This window comes from Muntiacus reevesi, chromosome 4, assembly GCF_963930625.1.
Source record: "Muntiacus reevesi chromosome 4, mMunRee1.1, whole genome shotgun sequence".
NCBI classification, from domain to species: Eukaryota; Metazoa; Chordata; class Mammalia; order Artiodactyla; family Cervidae; genus Muntiacus; species Muntiacus reevesi.
This window is the reverse complement of record NC_089252.1, coordinates 79,337,399-79,357,469: the sequence shown is the minus strand read 5'-3', so window position 1 is coordinate 79,357,469 and position 20,071 is coordinate 79,337,399.

The window sequence follows — 20,071 nt, the reverse complement described above, 5'->3', positions numbered from 1 at the left end:
TCAGTTATCTTCCTTTTAAGAATTTTAGGGTATTCTTTTTTTTTTTAATTGGAGGATAATTGCTTTAAAATGTAGTGTTAGTTTCTGCTGTATGACAGTGTGAATCAGCCATAAGTATGCATATATCTCCTCCTTCCTGAGCCTCCCTCCCACTCCCTCTTCCCACCCCTCCAGGTCATCACAGAGCACCGGGCTGAGCTCCCTGTGTCCTACAGTGACTTCCCACTACTTATGTGTTTTACACATGGTGATGCTTATATGTATTATGAATCTCCAAAGTGGGGTATTTTTTCAGTGCTAAGTTGTGTCCGACTCTTTAGCTACTTCATGAAATGCAGTACACCAGGCTTCCCTCTCCTTCATCATCTCCTGGATTGCTCAAACTGATGTCCATTGAATTGGTGATGCCATCCAACCATCACATCCTCTGTCGTCTCCTTCTCCCCCTGCCTTCAATCTTTCCCAGTATCAGGGTCTTTTCTAGTGAGTCAGCTCTTTGCAACAGGTGGCCAAAATACTGGAGCTTGAGTTTCAGTATCAATCTTTCCAATGAGTATTCAGGATTAATTTTCTTTATGATTGATTGGTTTGATCTCCTTGAAGTTCAAGGGACTCTAAAGAGTCTTCTCCTGTACCACAGTTCAAAAGTATGAACTCTTTGGCACTCAGCCCTCTTTATGGTCCAACTCTCACATCTGTAAATGACTATCGGAAAAACCATAGCTTTGACTATATGGACCTTTGCTGGCAAAGTAATGTCTCTGCTTTTTAATCTGCCGCCTAGGTTTGGGGGCTTTTGTGGTGGCTCAGGCAGTAAAGAATCCACCTGCATTGTGGGAGACTTGGGTTTGACCCCTGCATTGGGAAAACCCCCTGGAGGAGAGCATGGCAACCCACTCCAGGATTCTTGCTTGGAGAATCCCCATGGACAGAGGAGCCTGGCAGGCTAGAGTCCATGGGGTCGCAAAGAGTTGGACATGACTGAGTGACTAAGCACAGGTTTGTCATAGCTTTTCTTCCAAGGAGCAAGTGTCTTTTAATTTCATGACTGCGGTCACCATCTGTAGTGATTTTGGAGCCCCAGAAAATACAGTCTGTCATTATTTCCGTTGTTTCCCTGTCTATTTGCTATGAAGTGATGGGACTGGATGCCATGATCTACATTTTTTTAATGTTGAGTCTTAAACCAGCTTTTTTACTCTCCTCTTTCACCTTCATCAAGAGACTCTTTAGTTCCTCTTTGCTTTCTGCCATACGGGTGGTGTCATCTGCCTATCTGAGGTTATTGATATTTCTCCCAGCAATCTTGATTCCAGCTTGTGCTTCATCCAGCCTGCATTTTGCATGATGTACTTTGCATAGAAGTTAAATAAGCAAACTGACAATATACAACCTTGACATACTCCTTTCCCAATTTGGAACCAGTTCCTTGTTCCATGTCTGGTTCTAACTGTTACTTCTTGACCTGCATGCAGATTTCTCAGAGGCAGGTGAGGTGGTCTCGTATTCCCATCTCTTTAAGAATTTTCCACAGCTTGTTGTGATACACAGGGTTAAAGGCTTTAGTGTAGTCAATGAAGCAGAAGTAATTTTTTTTTTCTTGAATTCTCTTGCTTTTTCTATGATCCAACGGATGTTGGTAATTTGATCTGTGGTTCCTCTGCCTTTTCTAAATCCAGCTTGAACATCTGGAATTTCTAGGTTCACGGACTGTTGAAGCCTAGCTTGGAGGATTCCAAGCCTCTTATCTTTCCACATGTCTCTTATCCTCATCCATCAGAGGGCAGACAGAATGAAAACCACAATCACAGAAAACTAACCAAACTGATCACATGGATCACAGCCTTGTCTAACTCAATGAAATGATAGGCCATGCCATGTAGGGCCATCCAAGACTGGCTCTTGGTGGAGAATTCTAACAAAACTTTTTCCACCAGAGAAGGGAATGGCAAACCACTTCAGCATTCTTGCCTTGAGAAGCCCATGAACAGTATGAAAAAACGGGGTATAATATGTCAAAATTTTCTTCTTGGTCTATTTATTTGTTCCTTTTTGTTTTGCTACCTTATAACCACCTATATATTTTTATTATTAGATTGTTGTTATAAACTTTTGTAACATCAGCTTTCCACCATTTATAAAATGTTACCATAGAGCTGTAGGGTGTGGATGGTGTTCATTGTGGCCTCCTGGGATTTTAATGTTCTACATATGAGAAATTCTCCAACTTTTGATGCTTGGTAGAGAAAAATTACAGTCATGACAAGAAAAGTTGGGAATGTTACAACCTTCTTTCCCAGATTGAATTGCAGCTAGGTCAGAGGCATAGATTTGACATGTAAGGAGTCGCCCAAAAAGAAACTGATGAGAAAATATCTTTCCTCTTCCTTTTCCCTTCTCCTCCTCTGCTCCCTCTCTCTGCCTCTCTGTCTCCGCTTATAGCAGTTTTCTGACCACATATGATCTATAGTATGCTCTAGGTGCTTTTATGGCTCCCTAACCTTAAACATAGCTCTCTGAACTTCCTAATATTTAAATGAGCTGCCAGAAGTCTTTTTAATAAATTGCTATTCTGATTATTTCAGGCAAAATCACCTTCTCTTGATCGCAACTGAGAACCAGGACTAATACAAGTACTGAAGATGAGAATGTGGCCAATAAACAGTGAAGGTAACATTTTAAAATAAGAATAAAATATATTAACTAATGTGACTACATGGGGATCAGTGACTGTAGGTGGTAATGATGTATTCCAAAGAATGAGGCCAGCAGGGGATACAAACTAGTTTTGAATTGCCAAGAAAATATTCATATATGTAAAAATGGTCATGATTTCCTGTCAGTTTACATTTTTGCATCAAACAGTTTAACCAATTGCCAATGAATAGCAGAATGACAGGGTAGGAATATTTTTAACTGAAATGCTGAAATTACTGCTAACACTCGGTAATTTCAAATGAAGCTAAAGTAATTCTAAAATAATTATCTAGTTCACTGGGAAAATATGATTTGATTTATAGAAATCTATTTGGGAATGCATAAATTTTATGATTTAAGGAAAATGAAAGGTTTAATTTGAGAGAGTATACTCAAGAGTATTAGAATTATATTTAAATTTCCAATGCAATTATTTTCATACTCTTCTTTTTCCCAAGAGGTTCATATAATTTAACCATGAAATTGTGTTTGGAAAGTAAAGAACTATTCTTCCCTTTATAGAAAGTATCATTAGCTATCATAACACCTACTTAAAATGAACTCAGGAGGTTTTATTTATTTTTTAAGACAAAAATTTTTGATGAGAACAAGGAACAAAAAAGTATGCTCATAGTTTCACTATTTTACCTCCTAGCTAAAAATTAACCATGCACAAGTCTGTACATCATAATTAAAGGGAAAAAAACAAAACAAAACAAGTTTGTAGAAAATGGCAAATAATTCTCAGTATGGAGTCTAATCTGTCATCGTTTGGTCACTTTCTAATAGTGAAATAACCCTAAATCAAATACACAATTTTCTGTCTGTTTTACTAAGATTGACCTTATAAAAACAAAAGTTATAATGTTTTTCTAAGTGTTTTTCGTTGGACAAAAATAAATTTTCTCTCCAGTTCTTCATTAGGCCAATGAAAAATATTCATGTAAAACATGGGCTTCTGTGTGATTATGCAACCAGATAAAATTGTTACTGGCATGAAGAAAATAATGACTTAGAAATAATAGCATAGCTGTACTGAGTCAGATGACTTAGGCAAATCTTTTCTCACTAGTGAACATTTGAGTCCTATTCTGATTTTTCTCTTTATAGCATTGAATTAAAAGCAACTTATTTCTCACAGGCAGATTTGCTTTTTATTTACAAGGCATGAAGTCCTAATCTTAACTGATTATTTAAAAATATATATCAAGAAATAATTTTGTAATGTTAGATTTGGGCACAATGTTAAATAAATTTCAGTCAGAATCGTTTACATGTTTTATTGATTTTCTGTCAACAATCATAGATTTTTAAAAATTGATTTGTTTAACATATGTGTAGGCATCTTCTAAGTTAGAAATAATTGCCCCATTGCCCAATGTGTTTCTTGCATCATTTTCAGTTTCCACTTTCATTATTCTTAACTTTATATGTCTTAATTCTCCTACTTCACTGAAATTCACGTTTTTCATTTATCATTGCAACTTCCTGCTAATGCATGATTAACTATTACTGTAATAAGCTGCCTGGCACATAGTAGGTATTCAATAAATCTTCATTGGACAAATAACTCAATAAATAATAAAACAAAGTGTCTGATTGGTTTTTATTTTCTTTTATATCTCAAGGAAATGATACAAACATTTCTTGGAAGTATCCCCATGGACTTTTCTCATTACATTAAGGCTTGCTTCAAAAATGTTTCAACAATTGTAATTAAAAACACTAATGTATTTTGCCCATTTGACTTTAGCATCAGATTTTGAATTTCATTTTGCTTTTCAGGTGTGGACCTAAGGGAGAGGGATTGGCCTTTTAGCGCCATCTGTCTTCTCTTGAGACTAGGCTATTGTTAAAGGTTGAATTATTTGTCCTAGTTTCTCCATCTCCTCCCACCCTCATTGATAGCCTTTGCCACATAACTCCTCAGTTCGTCCCACAAGAAAACATCCTTCTCTGTCCCAGGTTTAGCTTGGCCATGTTGCTTGCTTTAGCCAAGGATAATAGTAGTCATGCTGCAAATAGGTTTTTGAAAATTGTTTGCATAGTTGGGCATATTCTCTCTTTTGTTTCCTCCATGAGAAGAGCATGCCCGGCTGGCCCACTGACATGGAGGGAGGGATTTCTGGAGCAGAGCCATAGAAGGCAACTGAGTCATAAATCAGTCATCCCAGTCCTGGCAGTCCACAGAAGAAACACCCTTGCAGCCTGCACTCTTGTGAGCAAGAAATACGTCTAGGCAGTTACATGCCAAGGAGATTGTGTAGTTGCTTGTTATGCAATGACAATGATTCACAGAGAAATGATTGAAGAGTACTGATTCACAACATTACTAGCTCCAACTGCTCCTGAGAAAATTGGTAATAAAGAAAATAATAATAAGAATTACCCCTTATTAGTGCCTATCAGATGCCAGCAATAACTAGATTCTTTGCACATTGTAATCCGTCTTCATGCTATGAAGACAACAACTCTTTGAAGTCAGTGATATTATCCCTAATTCTTGCCAGAAAAATAGGACTCAGAAATGGCCTATAACTTGCCAGAAATCACAAGGGTAAAAAGTAGCAATTTTAGGCTTACAAGTCAATGACTTTAGATGAAAAAATCTCTACCATTTGCTTAGTGTCAAGGGGGCAAATTTTGACTTTTATCATGTCAACCTTTGTTTTTGTTACTACGCTCTCCCCGTTCCATTTCCATCTCCCATTTCTCAACCCTGCATTTCTTATAGAGAACAGCACCTTCCTGCTACTTAACCCTAGACTTTAAGGGCTTTGATTGTGGGTTGCCTTCCATAGTCTCCTAGTTTCAATAGTGGGGAATGGTAGGGATAGAAGGGGTGAGAAGATATTTTCATTTATTTGTGGCGTGCCCACAACCAAACAGAAAATAAATAGAACAAACTAAAATATGACATTGATCAGCCTATTTAATCATAGCTGTAAAATTTATAAATGTTAAAATACTTTTCATTTTTAAGATATAGATATACCAAAAAGAGTTTTATGCTTATATTTTTCATCCAATTTCTTTCTTTCTTCACTAGACAGTGATGTAGGAAATACCTATGATTCTGTGTTAAAGTGTGAACCTGTTAGGTCTTTGAAAGAGATTAATCTAAGAAGATTGTATTGACTGAATTTTGCCCATCTACATAGCTAAGTTGCATTCCTAGTCATAATGATTTAGTTTGTTCCAATGTTATATGTGACCCTGATGACATCTACCAAAGGAAATTGCTCATTTTCTTAGCATTATTTTCACTGCTTCATTGTGTTGACTATGCAGTTTAGACAGAGCTACTTGAAATAAGGCAGAAGTGGCACCTCTATCATGATGTACAGCAAAGCCACTCACTTTTTTTGTGCCTTTGGCAAATTGTGATTGCTGTTCTGCTCAAAAGATGCAGGTCACTGGCCTTTCAGCAAACTCTCTTCATCAGCAGTCTGAATGCTTTCTTTTGAACAAAAAAAGAAGCAGTTGATGATATGTAAGTTTGGATTATATCCTGGTCGGTTATTTATTCAGTCAATTGTAGAAGAGGAAGCAGTGAACATTTTGATAAGAGAAAAGCGCTTGGAGCAAAAGGGAGTCACTTGAGGTTGAAAACCTATGTAATAAGTTAATGATGAGATCAGAAACTGTGTAAGAAAAGGGCAATGAGTATCAGACAACTGCGTGGTCTCCACACAGTAAGTACCTGAAGGGAATGCTGTGAGGTACAGGTGTGCAGTCTCTAGGTCGGGCTCGTGGTCTCAGCCTATGTTTCTTTCTCTAAGACTTTCTCTTTTAAACCAACAGAGACATCTCCCAGATCTGTTCTCCATCACCACTTAGCATAGAAACACATGAACACGCACACGCACACACACACAAACACAATCATTATAAAATCCTCAAGTACCTGGGCCCTTGAATTTTAATTATCTAGTACAGTGTAAAGTAGAAGATTGAATTGTTCCATTAGAACACTTGATTCGAATCTGCTTCTTTTATTTACTACCTTGGTGTTCATAGATCAATTGTTAAAAATCTGCTGAGACTTCATTTCTTCCCCTATATAAATATGGATTATAATTCCCACTTCAGGTATGTATAAGGCCTAATAGATATGTGAAATGATGAGCAAATGTCAGGCTGTCTGCTGGACTCCTAGCATACATGAGTGCTTTGCACACGGAAAGTACTCAATAAATTGATTGTGGTGTTGGTGTTGGAAAGATGGCATAATTTCTCCTCCTTCCATACTGATGCTAATTCATCAAGTAGAAATTTCACTTCTCCTTTTTCTATTTTTGTAGTTCTGGGTAAGACACTCCTGGAAAAGAAGGTAAACTTTCCGCTCTCTCTGACATTTCCTGATGTAAAATGATTATTCCACTTAAGGAATTTGGTAAGAGTCTGACATCCATTAGAGTAACATTTCTCTGTTGGGTGAGGTTAATGCATTAACAGCTAATACCTCCAAGTGCTCTGACCTACATACAGTTATTTCTTTAAGATTGCCTGTCTATGGACTCTCAACTTCTTCTTCCTTCCTTGTGATAAGCTTCTCTGGCTATTCCTTTTAAAAGTAGGAGAGGGGAGGGGAAGGGAGACTCCACTATGCAGTTTTCTAGCTTCTCTGACTATGATTGAGAGGTAAATTTAATTCAGAGCAAGTTCAGTTCAGTTCAGTCGCTCAGTCGTGTACAGCTTTTTGCGACCCCATGAATCTCAGCACGCCAGGCCTCCCTGTCCATCACAAACCCCTGGAATCTACTCAAACTCATGCCCATCAAGTCGGTAATGCCATCCAGTCAAAGCATAGTGTAAAATCTATCACTGTACAAGACAATACACCCCACCCAATTTGAGAAACTTAAAATGACAACCACATATCATTGTTATTATTATTTATTGAAACAAGAACCACTTACAAGCTCCCTGTACCAACTTTAGTTCTGTCTCAATGGCCAAAGTAAGTCACATATCCAAGCCTAGAGTCACAGTGGAAAGGCACTACCAATGGATGAGTTCAGGGAGTCATGAAAAACGGGGTGCATTAAGTTAACAGAAGTGGAGTTCATTGATTAATAGGAGTAACATATTGGCCACAGGCCCACGCCATGTTTTCCCAGCCAATATCACCTGCATCAAAGCTGATATTTGGATCTGTCTCTAGTTTCTTTTTCCAGACCGATTCAAAACCCTCACTCTAATAGATGATAAGTGTAAGGGAGATTTGCATAACAAGGCAAAGAAATACTTTGTGTTTTTTGTGAATTATCTGGCCAAGCTAGTTGTGTTGGCCCAATTTTCAGGGATAGATATCAATTTATCCAGGCCATTTTATTATATTGATCAAAGTCCAGGAAATTGAAAGATTCAAAATGTTCTGAAAGAGTAGAATTTTTCATCTTCTTTACTAGCTTGAAATTCTGAGATAGAAAGATGCTTAAATTATTAAATTAATGATTCAAGACCCACAAAAACACATAAAGGAAGAAAACTTTTGTTGGGACCTGATTGGTTTGGTCTACATCCTAATGAGAGTTCCATAATCTCTCTCACCTCACTTTCCAATTTGGAAAATTGCAGTAAGACACTCTTTATTTTAAAGGTATCCCTAGAGGACCTCTGGTCCTGAAGATGTTTTATAAATTTAAAAATATCAAGCAAAATGCTATGTCCTCCAAATATGTCCCATTTTTACTATTGTCATAGAAATTTATTATGTTGTATGGTCAGATCATTCAGGATGGCTGTTACCTTGCTTTCTGCACGTGCTCTGCTGAATCAGTCCCTGCTTCTTTCATGGGACTGTTCAGTCCTCTGGTAACTGAGGAGCCCACCTGATGTTCATTCTTCCTATAAACGGTAGCCTCTTCCTGCAAATTGGGAAGATTGTTCCCATACCTACATACTGTCTGCCAGTGAGGCATCAGCCCGGGACCCTTTGAGTAAGATTCCCTGTCCAGTAAACCATTGATGTCTCTGTTGTTGTTTCTGGGCTCTTCCGACGATCTCAAGACTGGGCAACTACAAGGCTTGCAGGCATGCAGGCTGCAGCCCAACATAATGAAGGAACTTGAGGGAACAGTGTGTCAGCAGTATGCGTAGAACAGAGTTGGTTCTAGGGGTAATTCATCCTGAACTTGGCAATAGTTCCATTTGGGTCTTCCTGTTCCATTTCTATCTCCTATTTCTCAGCCCTCAGCCCTCTCAATCTAGGTAGCCAAATCCAGATTTTAAATTATAATTCCTCAGAGGAAAGTGGGATAAATTGAGAGAAATGAGGAAATAAAATTTAAGGAAATGCTGATGTGAAGACACTTCTCTTGCAGTGCTGTGAGAGTAGGAAAGTGAAAGTGAAGTCCCTCAGTCGTGTCCGACTCTTTGAGACCCCATGGACTAGAGCCAACCAGTCTCCTCCATCCAGGGGATTCCCCAGGCCAGAATACTGCAGTAGGTTGCCATTTTCTTCTCCAGAGGATCTTCCCAACCCAGGGATCGCACCTGGGTCACCCACATTTAGGGAGATGCTTTACGTCTAAGCCACCAGGGAAGTCGTGAGAGTAGAGTGCCTCCTTAAATTTTGTTCCCTAGGGTCTTTGCTTCCCTTGCTGTAGTCCAGCCTAGTTATTGTTAATAGTCACTAGGTCGTGTTTCATTCTTTTGAGACCCTATGGACTGTAGCCTGCCAGGCTCCTCTATCCATGGGATTTCCCAGGGAAGAATACTGGAGTGGGTTGCCATTTCCTATTCCAGGGGGTCTTCCTGACCCAGGGATAGAACTTGTGTCTCCTGTGTCTCCTGCATTGGCAAGTGGATTCTTTACCACTGAGGCACCAGGGAAGAGGACATAGTAAAAATGTTAGACACTCTTCTACACATGGAGCAAAGCTTTAGATCAGTGAGCAGGTAAGTACTAGATGTTGTCAAAAAGGGATGAGTCCCTTCATGCATTTACTTTCAAAGATTTCTAATCTAAGTTAGGATTCTTAGTCATACATTTATTATTTTTAGAGACATTTGCAAAACAAAAGGAAATCTTAGCATAGCAGTCCTGCTGAAGGCACTAGATGAGAGACCCTAGCTGGTTCAGCCTCGGTTAAGAGCAGTTTTAGAGTCAGTTAACGTGGTTTTCGAATCCCATCTCCACTCTTGACATTGGGCTTTGACATTGCTCTTTGACATTGGGCAAGATATTTAGTTTCCTCATCTGACAAATCAGGGTAATTTTAATAGTATTTATCTCCTATGCTTTATGTGTGTTTGAGAGAAATAAATGAAATAATGTACATAAGACTTTCAGTACACCAACTGGTTCATAGATGGAATTCAACAAATGATAGATGTTACTGTTGATACTATTTTTTTTTAATAATTTTGAGGGCAAAGACTCTCCAAAGAATCTGCGTTTGGCACTAAAATTTACTTATAGGATTCAAATTGTCCTGAAATAGATTTGAAAGTTGTCTCCCTTCTTCTACATTATTCTGATGATTCTTGTGAGAAATCAAAAGGAAGTCCTAAAAACAAACAAACAGACAAACAAAAGGAAGTCCTGGGGAATTGAAAGAAGAAGGGGAAGGGGGAAAGCAAAACGTATAGAAATCAGAAGAATTAGGAGACCCAACATGATATTTACTACAATTTAGATTTTACATATTCTTGAAAAGAAGGTTTAGAGTAAGTAATGATTGTTTGTGGATGGAGGCTTTGGCAATTGTTTTCTACCTCTTGAAAAATCCCGTTTTTGTTTGTTTGTTTGCTTTTTCAAGAGTCATGAATGAAATGTAGCTTTCTCTGGCACTGGAAAATGTTTCCTCCAAACTTGGAAAAGTGGTTTAGAATGTGCATTGCACTCCTTCACCAAAAAGTTAACCTTACAGATTCTCTTCCCTCAGTAAGTATTTTTAGAATAATAAATGTTTCCCTTTAATTGGTAGATTAAAAATTAATATAGATTCATAGAATAGAAATGACCTCTAAGCCTCAAGTTAACTTTTTAAAATATGTGGTAGGTCTATCAATACAGAAAATTTCAAAAATAACACAGAGCCATAGCAGTAATCATTATGAAAGTTGATGGTAATAGAAAATAATGGGTTTGGGGAAAAATAAATGACTTAAATTGACATAATATATATGAAAGATGAGATGGGAAATTTTTTAAGGGTTATTTCTGATCATCTGCTGAAAAAAAATTAACTAACCTATTTGTTCATCCATTTATAAATATATTTTCAACAAATTGATTGTCAAGAACCTACATTATCAATTCAATAACTTTGGCCCCAGTCCCTTAACACACAGAACATGCAAGAATAAGTACATTTTCCTATTGTATTTCTTGAGAATTTGTGGAAATATGGGGCTAAAATGTTTTTTTTTTAATTAGAAAATTACTGATAGGATGAATCATATTACTTCATACATATTATTTGAGTAGGTGGCAGTGGACACCATATAGGGCCTCTTATGGAATGTGTTTGGCGACTCACACTTAGTCAAAATTGCACATTTGGGCATTTTTCCTTAGGTCTTCAACCTCACCTCAACATGAATTGCTTTAAGTTTTACCTGTATCAGTATGCTGAAAATATGTCTGCAAGAGTAGAATTCTGTGTTCAATAGTCATGAGTTGCATCCAGTTTCACCAATACTAGTTGTCTGGCACTGAGGAAGATTTAAATTCTATGAACTTTAGTTAACGATAAGAAGCCTGTTATCCGTCAGGCATGAAGGTATATCCCCAAACTACACAGATAAATAAGACAGGTTGTCTACCCACAGGGAGCTTGCAGTTAGAATAGTGAGAGGTCAAAATAGACAAGTGAATGGACACTGATGAATGTCTTGTGAATATGAGGAAGAATAACAGGCAAAGCCCTGGATTCTCAGGGAAAGACTTCATCTAAGGAAAATCCTAAAGAATGAGCAAATATTACTTTAAGAAAGGAAATGGAGAAATACTGTGAATGGCAGAGGAAATGGTATGTGCATGTACTTACTGGTTGTAGAACACATTGGCTGGAGCAGAAGATGAGAAATGAAGGAGAAAGAGAAGAGACTAGAGGGATAAAGAGGCTAGATCTCAGAAAAAGGTGGGTTTTTAAAAAAAATTTATTTTGTATTGGAGTATAGTTAATTTATAATGTGTGAGTTTTAGGGGTGCAACTAAGTGATTCAGGTATACATATACATATATCTATTGTTTCCCATGTAGGTTATTACAGAGGACTGAAAATTTGAGTTCCCTGTGCCATACAGTAGGTCCTTACTGAGGATCTATTTTATATATTTGTTGTTCTTCAGTTGTTCAGTCGTGTTCAACTCTTTGTGATCTCATGGACTGCAGCAAGCCAGTCTTCCCTGTCCTTCATCATCATCTCCTGAGGCTTACTCAAACTCATGCCTGTCAGAGGAGTGTGTAATTTCATTGGTTCTGTCTCATCACACAAAAATTTGAAGCGATGGACCAGCATTACAGCCCTCAGACAGACCACGTCACAGCTTTCGGACAGATCAGTGTTACAGCTCTGTGTTACAGCTCAGTTTTGTTTAGAAAATAAAGGAAAATACATCCTCAAGGCGTGAGGGCATGCCAACCCAAAAGACGTGAAAAGAAGAGAGAAAGAGAGTAGGAGAGAGAGCAAAAGAGGGAGCAAGAGAAAGAGCAAGAGAGTGAAAGAGACACCCCGGACCTTTGGCTCCTTTTTTTTTTTTTTGCTCTTCTTTTTATGTTTTTTCTCCCCCTTGGCCTGCCCTATGTAAATTGGGCTTGCCAGGGATGCTGTTTGTTCTACCTGAGATCCTCACTCTGGTCGTCAAATCTTCCTCTATTCTAGTTTCAAGGGCTTTTCCCTTCCTTGTCTTATAGCCACTGCCATTCTGGACTTGTTTTTCCTATTCTAATTACCTAACATTCCATCCTCAAAGATGGAAGAACAAAATCTTTAGAAATAGGGGCACTGAGGTCTTTCTGGCTGCTTTCTGCTGAGCTGGGATGGTGAGGGGCACTGGGTCTCCCCCTCTTGCTGGTCTCAGGCCTCAGAGTCCTTATAATGGTGTCCATCTAAGGGTGAGTGATATTTTCCATCGTTGGCTGTAGTTTTATGTATCCTAGTTGAACTGGCACTGCATGTTGTAGTTTGTTGACCAGGGCAGAGACAAAACAGGTTAGACAATTGATAATACTTGGAGCAATCATACACAACATCAATATGGCATAACAAGGGCTAGTAGGAGCATTAGTCAACTCCAAATTCCCATCGCCAGGATGGCTCAAGTTCCTCTTTATTCAGGGATCATATCTATCTCCTGTCTGTTTTGGAGTTCAACCCCTGCCAAGCTGTGTTGGTTGTTTAGAGCTGTCATGAGAAATCTTATCCCCAGAAAATAAATTTTGGGGGTGTTCATTAGAATGGCACTCATTTGTAGTTCTGAATAGGTATCTGAGATCTCCCAGGGGATCATAGGTGTATTGAGTGTTCTCTTCTGTTTTCTTCCATGGCTTGACTCATGAGTTATGAATCCAGTTGTGAATACCTTGACTGCTTTGGGGGTAGGAAGTATTACAGAGTAGTGGGCTGGAGTTGAGCCTTTGGGGAACCATCTTTCCAGACTTTAATTAAAACTTGAGTCCCTGGAGCATATAGTGGTGACTCCTTAGAATCTTTTGGGTCCTGGTTGACACCCCACAAGCTTATATCCTGTTGGAATTGCCCAATGGCCATGGTATAAGACTGGAGAGTCTGAGCCTCTGGATCTAGGAAGAGGTCATTGACATAAACTAAAGGTCTCCCATACAGCATCTCATAAGGACTAAAACCAACCTGTTCCTTAGGGGCAATATGGGTGTGGAGGAGAGCTATTGGTAAAGCCTCCTTCCATCCCAGGGAGGTCTCCTGGGTTATCTTTTTTATTGCTGATTTTAAGGATTGGTTGGCTCTTCCTACTTTTCCTGAAGACTGAGGCCTCCAGGCACAATGGAGATAATAAGTAATGCCTAATGCTTTAGAGACCCCTTGGGTGACCTTAGAAGTAAATGATGTCCCATTGTCACTTTGTAATGACCTGGGCAGACCAAATCTCAGAATGATTTCATGAAACAGTCTTTTTTTACCACCTCCTCAGCTTTCTCCTCAGTCTGGGTGAGAAAGCCTTCAATCCATCCTGCTGCTGCTGCTAAGTCGCTTCCATCATGTCCGACTCTGTGCAACCCCATAGACAGCAGCCTACAAGACTCCTCCATCCCTGGGATTCTCCACGCAAGAACGCGGGAGTGGGTTGCCATTTCCTTCTCCAATGCATGAAAGTGAAAAGTGAATGTGAAGTCGCTTAGTTGTGTCCAACTCTTTGCAACCCTAGTTGTGTCCAACTCTTTGCAACCCCATGGACTGTAGGCTACCAGGCTCCTCCATCCATGGGAGTTTCGAGGCAAGAGTACTGGAGTGGGTTGCCATTGCTTTCTCCATCAATTCATCCTGTGAATGTATCTATCATGACTAATAGGTGTTTATACCCTTGAGAAACTGGCATCTGGGTGAAGTCCATCTGCCAGTCCTCTCCTGGGTAGGTCCCACGTCATTGGACAAGTTGGGCCAGCTGGGGTCTTCTAGTTCCTTGGGGGGTTGTTTAATTGGCAAGTGGGACAAGAGGAGAGCACTTGCCTTATAGTCGTTTGGAGGCCTGTTCCTCTTAAGGACCTTTCTAGCAATCTTTGGAGGACCTTTCCCCCTAAATGATTGGTGGTATGTAAGGAGTTAACCAACTTCCATTGGAGTTTCCCAGGCAGAAAAAGGAGTCCCTCCTTTTGGAACCACCCCATATGATCCTCTTGAATGCCCTCACTCTTAGCTTTGAGAGTCTCACCTTCAGTATATGAAGGAACTTCTGGGAAATTAGTCTGTGGAACTAAGGTGGCAACCTCTATTAGGTCATTGTTCTGTAATGCTGCTCTCTTAGCTGCCTGATCGGCTGCTTGGTTCCCTCGTGCCACCTCTGTGCTCCCTTTTTGGTGTCCATTGTAATGGGAGGCTGAATCCTCAGTGGACAGATGGACTGCCTCCAAGAGTCTAAGGATTTGATCACTATATTTGATTGGGGACCCTCGGGTGGTCAAGTGGCCTCTTTCTTTCCAAATAGCAGCATGTGCATGTAGCACCAGAAAGGCATACTTGGAGTCAGTGTAAATGGCTACTCTTTTTTCCTTTTCCCAGCTCTAAAGCTCAAGTCAAGGCTATAAGCTCAGCCAATTGGGCTGAAGTATCTGGTGGCAAAGGTTTAGCCTCTATGGTCAAAATTGGAGACTACTGCATATCTGGCTCTTCTTTTTTCCCATCCAAGACAAAGCTGCTTCCATCAGTGTACCAGATTTTCTTAGGATTGGCCAGAGGATCTTCCAACAATCCCTCTCAGGGTTTTGTCCAGTGGTCCAAGGTTTCTAGGCAAGAGTGAAAGAAGAGAGAGCCCTCGAGGGTAGGCAGCAGGGTGGCTGGGTTAAGAACTTCACAAGGAGATATAGTGAGGCCTGGATTTTCTATCAGCACTACTTGATATCTGAAGATTCTTTGATCAGACATCCATAAATGGCCTCTCCCACTTGGTGGCTGGTAAAAGTAGTTAGTTTGCTCCCAAAAGAGAGTCTTAAAGCATGTTCTGTCAGGACTGCAATAGCTGCAAGATTTCAAAGGCAGGGAGGTTTCTTCCCAATAAGGGAGGAGGACAGTCAGGGACCACTGATAGCTGGTGGGAAAATGTTTGTCCATCTCAGCAACAAAGAAATGCTCGGGTAGGTCTTTCATAATTGCTTTTCCTGTAGCACCCAAAATAGTACAAGTTTGGGAGGAGAAGGCTCCGGAGTAGGAGGTCAGGACAGAGGAGGTAGCCCCTGTGTCAACCAAGAAATTCTCGGACCTACCCACCACATCCAGGTGCACCGTTGGCTCTAGCCCCATGATGGTTGTCTGTGACAGGCGGGCTGGCTGGAGCGGGTGCTTCAGTCCTGTTGAACCATTGTGAGGGAAGGCTTGGCACTTGACCTTGAGGCTCTTGGGTCCCAAGGGCAGAGTGCCACCCAGTGTCCCAGTTGATGGCATTTATAGCAAAGCCATCACAGTTGAAATGTCACGGTTTGGACACTCTTTGGCCCAAATGCCCCGCCTGTCTACAGATTAGGCATTTGCCTCGTACCTTGTCCTTGAAGGACTCGGGGTTTGCCACAGGGCTTCCCTGGAGGGCGGCCAGCATCTGGGCATGCCTTGTCTCTTTCCTTTTCTCCTTCTCCTGGGCCTTGGCCTCCCTCTCCTGTTCTCTGTTATAAAAGGTGTTGGTGGCTGTCTGGACCATCTCATCTAGAGAGGCAGCAGGGTCCTGCTGCTGTAGCTGTTGTAACTTTATCCTGATGTCTGATGTACATTGGGACAGGAATTTGTCTTTTAAAATCATCTGTCCCTCAAAAGAGTCTACGTCCAAACTGGTAAACTTTTGGAGAGCCTCTTAGCCTCTCCAGAAAGGCAATGGGGTTATCATTGGGCTCCTGAGTTATTGCTGAGACTGGGCACAGACCCACAAGCAATAGGCTTCCTTCTATTTCCATGGGTGGACTTCCTTAGGGGTGAGTCTTTCTGAAGTTTATCCTACCCAGTACTGTTGCAACCTGAGAGCCAGGCGTCCCCGGGTCAGCGTGCAGATCCCCAGGCAAGCTGAGGTATGACAGCCTCCTGGAGATTGAATCCCTGGGCAGGTTGAGGCAGGTCAGTCTTCCAAGAATTGGGTCCCTAGGCAGGTCAAGGCGTGATGACCTCCTGAGACCCTGGACTAGGGGATCCCTGAACAGGCTGAGGTTTGGCAACCTTTTGAGGACCATGTCCCTAGGCAAGTTGAGGCAGGTCGCCCTCCTGGGACCCCCAGACTGGAGTTGGGCATCCCCAAGACCTCCAGTGTGACCAGTGCTGGGTAGGATTAAGGGATTGTCATTTTAACTCATTGCTAGTTTGTTCCCTGCAGATAGGAATAGATATCATGATGTAAAGCAATCCAAGCCTATTCCCTGAGACTGGGAACCTGGTGAAACAGTCATAAGCCTTATCCTCTTGCTGCTCTAAGGGATTGTAAGTCACTGATTTCCTCCCCTAGTCCTATATAAGAGCAGTTTAGGGTGTTTCCAGTGGTAAATATTTCATTGTCATAGACCCACTTTAGGTAATAACAGAAGTAATGACAAAGAAGTGGGTTATCCAGCCCTGTCAGAGGCATTAAGAGTATTTTTAACAATAGGCGGGATGGAACAATGTTGCCTACAAGGGGGCAGGGTCCTGGTTGTAGGAGCTAGTAATTGGCTTAAGGACAAATTTGTAAGAGGTAACAGACCAGATGTTCCGTAAAAGTGGAGTGGAGATTTGATCCAGGGGTATGTTTGTAAATTTAGGAGAAGGGTGGTAAGGGTTTGCGCCCAAACAGCCTTCAAGGCTAGCTCCCAAAGTGGTAAACATTATCCCTGGAAGCCCAACTGCCTTTGAAGGGATGCCAACAGATGGTCTGAATATCTAGAGGGATTAAATATTAGATATGCAGTATTTCCCTCCCAAGGGCCAGCTGTTTTCTGGTTGTCCCGCCAGAAGGTTGTATAGGCCACATTGTGGGTCTGGATAGAGCTCAGGAAAAGAACATGAAACAGGAGGAAAGGGGGCAGGGCACAACTTTTGAAAGAATAGCATAGCACAAGGGCATAACATAAACCGATTAAAATCAGATGAGTCCAAGATGACAAGTCAAATTCAACTAAACCTTGATCCCCAATCTGCAAGCTAAATGACACACCCATGTGGCAGGACAGTTCCAAGCACTGTCAAAAGACAGAGGAGTGGGTGGTTCCCCAGTGGTTGGGATGACCCTCCCACTCATAAGGGTATGAATTTACCCAGCTCACAAAAACTAGCCACACCACATTCCATGGCCCAGGCACTTCCCCTCCGCAATGGCCCACACTCTGCAGGGTATGCTTCTCTCTGAATCCTAAGAAATCCACCTCTTATCTATTACTGTGTCTCTAACTGAATTTTTACAATGAGACATCAGAGCCTGAGCTTCATTAGGTCTTAAAGCCAGGCATCATGGGTTTTGGCTGGGGTCAAGCCCAGGGAGAGAAGAGCTGAAGGACGGGAGGAAAAAGCAGTGGGGAAAACATGCCAAAGAATCACCTTCATAACCTGCTGGAAAATCTGCGAAATACCTGACCTGTGCTCACAGTTTTCATTGGCCTGATCCTTGGCACAAAGAAGATTAAAGCCAGAAGACCCCCCACCGGCTTGGGTAACAGCTACTAGAGCACAGAGGATGGTGGTGCCTTCAGGATTCACTGAGGAGTAGCCTCTCCAGAGTCCCTCAACTGCACCCGCTGCCACTCGCCTGTTCTTGGGGGTTCGAGGAAACAAGAAACAAGAGATTGTAAAGGAATTGAGATTTTGTTAGGTTTGTGTCCCTCCAGCTGTTGGAGTGAGGACCTCCTGCCTTAACCCGAGATCTTCTGGAACCTGAGACTGAGCAAATGAGCTTTCTGCTGAGCTGTTTTGTGCTATCATGGTTTCCAGCACACTGGACTGCTTGTCACTTCCCCTGTGCTGGGTTTTCTTTGCACTCAGCTCCCACTGCAGGAGCTTCTGCTGAGCTGGGCTCCTGCTGTACTTGGCCTCCTCCTTGAGGGGAGGCCGCGCGGAGATTGTTTCAGCCAGGTTAAATCAGAGTCACGGCACCATAGGTGTCAGGGGAGTGTGTAATTTCCTGAGTTCTGTCTCATCACAACAAAAATTTGAAGCGACAGACCAGCATTACATCCCTTGGACAGACCATGTCACAGCTTTCAGACAGATCAGTGTTACAGTTCCATGTTACAGCTCAGTTTTATTAGAAAATAAAGGAAAATACATCCTCGAGGTGTGAGGACATGCTTACTCAAAAGACATGAAGAGAAAAGAGAGAGAGAGAGAGAGCAAGAGAGACCCCCAGCCCTTTTTATCCTCTTTTTATATGTTTTTTTCTCCTCCCCCTGGGCCTGCACTCTATAAATTGGGCTAACCAGGAGTGCTGTTTGTTCTACCTGAGGTCCTCACTCTGGTCCTCAGATCTTCCTTTGTTCTATTTTCATGGGCTTATCCCTTCCTTGTCTTTTAGCCACCGCCATTCTGGACTCCTTTTTCCTATTCTAGCCTACTTAACATGTCTATTGAGTCAGTGATGCCATCCAACCATGTTGTTCTGTCATCCCCTTCTCATCCTGCTTTCAATCTTTTCCAGCATCAGTGTCTGTTCTAATAAGTCAGCTGTTCGCATCAGGTGACCAAAGTATTGAAGTTTCAGTTTCAACATTAGTGCTTCTAATGAATATTCAAGATTGATTTCCTCTAGGAGTGACTGATTTGATCTCCTTGACTCTGAAGAGTCTTCTCCAACACCACAGCTCAAAGGCATCATTTCTTCAGTGTTCAGCCTTCTTTATGGTCCAATTCTCACATCCATACATGACTAGTGGAAAAACCATCGCTTTAACTACTTTATACATGATGGTGTGTATATGTTATTCCCAACTTCCTTATTTATCCCTCCCCCAAGCTTTCCCCTTTAGTAACTGTGTTTGTTTTCTAAGTCTGTGAGTCTGTTTCTGTTTTCTAAGTAAGGTTCATCTGTATTATCTTTTTAGATTCCACGTGTAAGTGATGTTATATGATAATTGTCTTTGTCTTATTTATTTCCCTTAGTATAATAATCTCTAGGTCCGTCCATGTTGCTGTAAATGGTATTATTTCCTTCTTTTCTTTTTTGATGGCTGAGTTGAGTTTCCATTGTATATATGTACCACATCTTCTTTATCCACTCCTTTGTCGATGGACATTTAGGTTGCTTCTATGTGTTTGCTATTGTAAATAAGGCTGCAGTGAACACTGGGGTGAATGTATCTTTTGGAATTACGATTTTCTCTGGATGAATGTCTGGGAGTGGGATTGCTAGATCATAAAATAGCTCAATTTTTTTTTTTTTTTTAAGGACTGTCTATACTGTTCTCAATAATGGTTGGAAGAAACAAACTCATTCAAAAAGGATTTTAAAGGCAAGCCAGGGCATTTGAACTATATTCTAATGGCAATGGAAAGAGCCATTGGAGGATTTTAAGGCAGAAAGTGAGATGATTAGATTTTCATTTTAGAAAGGTCAGTGGAAATTAGAGAGTTTAGAGCAGTTAGGAGACCATGACATTTGTCCCAATTATACCTCAAAGTACAGTGGAAGGGGAGTATTGATAGTGGGAACAAGGAGATGGATGGATTTGAAGAATGCTGAAAAAATGAGGCGTTGTTAAGACTTAGTAAGTAAATGTGAAATGCCA